Genomic DNA, 7,500 nt, shown 5'->3' with positions numbered 1-7,500 from the left:
GTCTTTTTTTGTTCTTTTGACGGTGCAAGGTTTCATAAATCCAAATGTATTTGTTCCATTTTATTGGTGACAAAAATGTAATTTTTGAATTTAATTTTATTTAACTTTAATGTCCTTCTCTATGTGGATGATTATGTCTGTTCGATGGTTTTTGTTGCATAAAAATGATATGTATCTCAGTCAAAGATCGGAGGGCAGTACAATTGTTTTTTTCTCATGTTTTAATTGTATGGCTTATTTTGTTGATGATACATAGATTTAAGGATTTTAGTTGTTGCTGTCGTTGTCCTTGTCATGATGATTCTAGGGTGGGAGGCCGTTCAGAGCCATTTCTCTCTTGGGTTTGGGCGGGGGGCACTGTAGTGTAACTACATTTTATTTGATTTCTACCGTATTTATTTACAATTCTGTCATTTTTGTGTGTGTGCTCAGTATCATAGTTAACCTGCTTTAAAAAAAATGCAGATATGTATACGTAGTCATTTTTTTTTTCTTTTTCAATTAGATGCAACACAACATTCCAGACACCAGCTACAGGCATTATTTGTGTTCATTGTTTTCTTGGTTTGTTTTAATCATAAAAAAATATTGCACTGGCAACTTTTCAGCTGTGCAGTCATTTTCAGTGTATTTCTACTTTTCTACCAGAGGGGGCAGTGTGCACTCATACACACAAGTAATGAGACCTGCAGTTCCCACAGATACACCACACTCTGAAAACCCATCCAGATCTGTTAAGGTTTATTCAGATAGGCAGAGGTCATTAACATGAAAGAAAGAGCTATTTTAATAATTAATGTGTATCCACCAATCATTATGTCTCATCAAACATGCAACAGATAATTGATTTTAATTACCCTTCGGTTTCTTTCCACATGTTATCTGACTCAGGAACAGGCAATGGCATTATTTCTGCACCAAAGTCAGGGTTGGATCTGTTCCGAGATCAGTCTTACTGTCGGGGGTTGATGTCACAGATCTTGACCGTTCCATTTTGACCTCTGACCTTTGTCAACTATAAGCGCTGTCAGTGAAGCCTTAGGGGGAGACAGCCAGTAAAGTATTACTGTACGTGATTGGCCAGCCCAGCATCTTCTCTCAGTTTGAGCATGTGCGCATTTGTGTGTGCGCATGTTTCTGTGAGTGCACACTGTCCCCTCCAAACAGCTCCATACTCAGCCAAGAACACCCTGCCCCCCCTCGCGCATTAACAGTTTGTACATTTCTATTTTAAGAGGGAAAAAAAACTACATCAACAAAAACAATACAGAGGGAACCAACAGGAAAACCTGCTTTTATAGTGCAAATAGTATTCTGTACAGAAAACCAAAGTGTTGTAGGACTCCCATTGTGTTTGTTTGCACCCCCCTCCCCCCTCCCCTCCCTGTGTTTCTGCATTGGTCTGGGTGGAGGAGAGCAGAGGATTGCCGAGGGGTGAGGGGGGATTGTGAGGTCACTTCCTGTCTCTCAGGACGAGACCCTCCGGAACCCCTCTGCTTTTCTCACCATGGCTGCGAATAGAAGAGAAATGTATAAAGCAAACAGAAACATGAAAGAGCACCATGCACTGAATAAACACATTTTAGTCACACATGGTGTTCTCGCTGTCTTTGTGACTGGAGCCATCTGCTCAGCTAGGTAGCTTTTTGGACTTTCCTTCCTTCTATCTTCTACCTGTCTCTCCCCCTCTCTTCTCTCTTTCTGTTTTTGACTTTTTTTATGCTGTTCCTGTGGGTTCCTTTATGGGTGTCGTGTATGTCTTCTTTTTCTCTTTCTCTTTGCAAAGGACGTTTCTCTCTCTAAAGGGTGCCCTGCTGGCAGTAGTCTGCCAGTTTGCCCCATACACATACACAATGTCCCTCCTCCAGGTGTGTGTGTGTGTGCATGCATGCGCTTTTGTGTGTGTGTTTGTGCTTTTGTGTATGTGTGTGTGGGTGTACAGGTTTGCGTGTGTGTACTGTGTACATGCCCGCAAGTGTGTGTGTGTGTGTGTGTGTGCAGGTGCCAGGCGATGGAGCAGATGCCAGGGGAGTGTGAGGCATCCCTGGCTTGGGGCCACTGACAGGAACCCATCTCTGATAAAGGGCGGGGGCACTAGGGCACAGTGGAGGTGTGGAAGAGGACATAGAGGAGGAGGAGGAAGAAAGAGAGCCGAGGACACACACACACAGGTGCTGTGAGGGGTGGAGAGACACAGAGGAAGAGGAGAAGGAAGGGGAATAAGAGGGGAGGTGTGGAGACAGTGAGAGATGGGGAAAGAGCGGGTGGTCTCTGAGGTACTGAACCTGTCTTGCAGCTTGAACACACCTCCACACGCACCATATCTAGAGAAGGGAAAGAGCAGTGACCCCGGGTCTCCAGGATACTAAACCTGCAGCTTGTTCTGCAACGCCAAAGAGCCAGGCTCGTTGATATGGCAGTCAGAAGTTGAGAACTACTCTCAACGTCTCTCCATCACAAGGCCACTGGTCCTGTAGGTCGGAAGCTTAAAAAAATAAATACAATAAAAAAACTCTTTGATTATCAGTGAAAAAAAGAAACTCAAGACATGCTAAATACCTATGAAGGAGAGGGTGAGAGAGGAGATGAGAAGTTAAGAGGAGGATGAAGAGAGGAGATGCAACTGGACAGTTGTCAGGTGTGGAAAATGGAGAGAGATTGGAGGATGAATGGTGGTTGGGGGTGATTTAACAGTCAGTGGTTGTACACAATTTCAAGCCCATAACATTTTTTGTCACATGCAGCAATCATCTCCTCACAACCGCTAGCTGCCGCTTCCATAGGCAACCCAGGCTCCAAAAACTGGAAACAGCCTGTCCCCACAAACAAAAACAAAACCCTGTATAGAGTTACTCTGGGAACACTGAAGGGAGGGTTGAGAAACCTCTCTGGTGTGTTTTGTTTGGTCTTAACATACAGTATAATGTTATTTGGAGAAAAGTGTATGCTAAATATAAATGTAAAATGACACATAAACAAACTCTACTTCCTGCACAATCACTAATTGCACCTTAAAGAAGTCTAAATATTGAGAGGAGAGAGTTGGGGGGGGGTGCAGTTAGAACTAGAAATGTGCATGGACCTGCAAGAGTGGGCTTGCAAAAATGCTAACAATGCTAACTAGGTTAGCTAACTAATCGGGCCTGACTTTTTAGTGTTAGAACCTCGTCGATATATCAAACGCTCTAGGAGAAGAGGCGTCTTTAAAAAGTGGGTGACCGGGAATAATAAGTTAAATGTGCTTGCTTTGGAAGAACAATAGATGGGCTTGCCTTGCAGCAAGCCCACTAATAAGAATGGAGATCATCCACTCACTCAATCACCAGTGATATAAACAATTAGGCAAGGCCAATGAGTCTAAGTTGGAAGAAATTACAAATAGGATCATTTTTAACGTTGACAATGGGTCCCACAGACCCAAACACCTACCAAGGGTTTTTTATGTACGTGAACACTCTAGAAGGGTGGGTTGGAAAATCTGGTCTGGGGGAAATGAAGTTAGCATTCTCAGAGGATGGTAGCTTGGGTGAACCCAGACAAACCTGTTAGCAGTTTTGAATTTGCCCTGCAGGTTGGTTAGGCTGGGTGAACCCTGCCTGATCTGCTAGTCATTTGGATTTCACTTGGCCGATCAGGAAACCTGTACATCTATCTCTCCTGCTTCCTGTGCACGTCTGCTTGGTCCAATCATAAACTGGCTCATCCATCCAGATCGTTGGTTGATTGGTTGAAGGACTATCCAAGCGTACAGAGTAATTTGAACTATGTCCATTGATAACGCCTCTTATGCAGTAGAAATAAAGCGTAGACTCCCCAGACTAATGTTCAATCTTAAAAGATTGAGCTAAGTATGGTGATAGCCAGACTACAGGTTGGTCTGAAAAGGAGCACTCATTTGAATCACCAAAAACCCAGGAATGTGTATTGTCTTTGGAATTGAGTAAGCAACTGCATTTACAACCTTCCTGACATATGTTTGTGGTGTTTCTGACACGATTTGGTAATGCGCAAATTTATGTTTCATTTCACTGCTGGAATGCGCCTCGGGAAGTCGTAAAAAAGGAACTTCAGGAAAACAGTCCTCAATGGGATCCTTTCCAGACCTGCAGAGCAAATTCACATTTCATGGGGAAATTAACAATGAATGAGCAATGCTTCATATACTTTATTCCTAATCCCAGTTTACTATCCTAGTACAAAATTCCTAATAAAGAGGGAGTGACTGGGGAGAGGGGAGAGGAGGAGTAATGCCTCAGGCTGCTGGACTAGAGAGAGAGGGAGGCGAAGAGGGAGGGAGGAGGATGGGAGGGAGGAGGAGAAAGGGGGAGAAATGAGAAAGGGGGAGCGGCGAAGGGAGTGATAAGCAAGGGGAGGAGGAGGAGAATGGGGGAGAAGTGAGGAAGGAGGAGGAGAGAGGGGAGGAGGGTTGGCACAGGGGTGTGCCGCCTGGACTGATCTGAGCAGCATCACAGATAACACAGATAACACTACTGCTGTCACACAGAGGACACATGCGCGCAGCGAGCACACACACACACACACATTTTATCAGAGATCTAATCTCACTCTCCCTCTTACACACACACACACACACACACACACACACACACACACACACACACACTAAATAAAGATGTAATCACTCAGTTTTTCGAGAGATATTGTCACACATGCACACACAAAATATGAAACTGGTCACATGTTTTTACAGAGATTTGATTGGGAAAACTGTCAATGCAAATGCCATAGATGCCATCACTCACATAACTTGTCTTTCTGCAGACAACCCCAAAGATAACATCACTGACTCACATACCCACTCACACACACACTCACACACACACACACGCACGCACGCACATACAGACACCTAGAGACACACACAAACACACACACACACACACACACACACACACACACACACACACACACACACACACACACATACAGACACCTAGAGACACACACACAAACACACACACACACACACACAGTGTAGATCATTAAAGATAATTTTCCCTCACAAAGCTAATGAATCAACTATGCAACCATAATACATACCTCGGCAGAGCATGTAGATTTTCATTTGTCATTGTCAGTCCTAAATTGCTAATTTTCATCCTTCCTCATTCTTCAATTTTTCTTGATTCTTTTAGGGGTGCTGCCTGAGAGGTGTGGTGATATTCATAAAGAAACATCTGGGCAGCGTTTGGTGTTTATTCAATGTCCTTGGGTCTGTGAAACATGCCAAGGACTTGGTAAACTAACACAAAACCAGAGGAAACTGACATATTTCATACATATTTTCAAATAGCAGTTTTCTATGATGTATTTGTTAGTTCTGAAGAGTTGTCCATTTTGACTACCCCAAATCACTTATGCATGAAGTCCAGCCAGGCGGTGGGACACAAACAATCCAACCTGCATACAGTATGCTCAATGTTAGCTTCATCTGAGCCAACCTCTGTGTATATTGCTGCTGGAATAGAGACACTTTTCTTTGGTAGCAGCTACCACGTACCATATCTTCAATTCTACCACTGGTGTGGAATTGATTTTGAAAAATAGTTCAACGTGTTGCTGTGTATAGTAATACCCCTTTGAAATTAAATATAGCACCATTACTGTAAGAATGAATGTGGTCTCAAGTCTCATAGACCTCTAGTACAGTACATACTGCTTTACAAACCTTTTGCTTTTTAAAATAAACTACTGGCTAGGGGATGATATTGTTGAAAAACCAACAACAGGGGGATGTTGTTTAACAGGGCTGTGTGGTAGGCTACAGTACATGGACCTGGCGTTGCCGCAGCCGAGCGGTGCTGCACTGCACATGGTTTATCATGGCAGATCCGGCTATCCCACGGGGGTCGTGAGGAAAAGCGTTTCCATCTTTGGCAGAGGACAGGGGAAAAGGGCACGGCAGAGGTTTGCAGCTCCACTGAGACTTCCCACCACACACACACACACACACCGTGCCAGTTCTGAGATGGACGAACTTGGAACTGGCTGACAGGCTAACCAATTAGCCTTACACTAACGGAGTACCCCAGCACGAGGCTCTTAATCTCCAGCCACCAATTAGCATAGCGCTAAAGGCCAGTCCACAGGCCCAAGGTCCGATAACCCAATGCACCATTACTCCTTTTGCCAGTCGATGTAAGATATGGAGTGGTTGGTTTCACTCAAAGGCTTGTCAGCTCGGGGGGACGGGATGGATTGAAGATTTAAATATGGCAGTGGTCATAAATAAAACAAGATGTCAGCACAGCCCATGACAGGTCATAACTTACGTTGAAACAGATGCAAAACTGGACCTCGTGCAGCTCAAGGGTGGTGGAGTAGAAGCAGGAGGAGAGAGAGATGACTTGTGTGCTTTGCTTTCTCACGCTACATTAGAGTGTGTTTACAGTAATTTCCCGCACATAAGCCGCATTGTGTATTAAGAAACAAAACTAAATTGACACCATATTAACTGCCCCCTTGTATTACTGTAACCTCATAGCTGAAGAAATTTTGCAAAATCAATGTATTAGCCGCGGCTAGTCGGGAAATTACGGTAGGTGCCAAGAGTTAGGAAGTGCGTAGGGGTTGTGCTTTTGATTGTTATACTGTTACTCATCTGTCCTTTCTGCCATTGCAGAGAATGGAAATACCTGGTGGTTTTTTGTGAAGCACAGCTTGCTTGTTAAACCTTATGATGATAATGTAAATCTAACTCTTATGGTGATGTTGAGTTTTTGATGTGAACATTTTATTTAGTTTGTTTTACCAATTTATATTTTCACTTATTTTTTTATCTAAAATAATAATTGTTTCCTTTCCTCTTCTTCTTTGTTTTCTTCAGCTTAGCTCCAAGCATCTCTGGTAAATTAAGGACAGAAGTGCTTTCTGTTCCAATTCAGCAGCTCCTGATGGCACTAGACATTTGGAAGCACCCCATACTGTATGCTGCCTGAGGGATGAGGAAGAGGAAGTGACATACTGTACATATCACTTGAGCCGTCGAGTGATCTGTCGCTTTTAAAGAAGATCAAGCTTTGCTAAGGAATTCTTCAAAATTCTGATGCTCAAGGTTTATTTTAAAGAGGCAGCGTGTGTGGAGTTTTGTGAGATTCGAGTTGCCTCAGATGCACCAGTAGCACTCTTCCATTTTGTTTTGTATGTAATGCCGTGTAACTGAGGTACAGTATAAGGGAAACACAGAGCAAAGGTGATCAACGTCAAAGCAGTTATTTCTGGACGTTCTGTGGCTACTCCTAGGTTTGAATACTTTAAAATAAATAGAAAAATATATATATAATCGCACATATCCCCTTTAAACATTGGCTGCAATGAGTTAACAAGAAAACCCCAATGCATACTTGTGTTCCAACAAGAATGCACATTTAATGGTCACCCCTGGCCAATGCTGTTGAAAACCTCAAGCATGTAAACGCAAGCGTATGGGAAAACAGCCACACTCGCAGTCCGAGCATGCCTAGTAGAACCCAAGTGCAC

Source organism: Sardina pilchardus, chromosome 24 (genome assembly GCF_963854185.1).
Source record: "Sardina pilchardus chromosome 24, fSarPil1.1, whole genome shotgun sequence".
Taxonomy (NCBI): domain Eukaryota; kingdom Metazoa; phylum Chordata; class Actinopteri; order Clupeiformes; family Clupeidae; genus Sardina; species Sardina pilchardus.
This window is presented reverse-complemented; position numbering follows the sequence as displayed.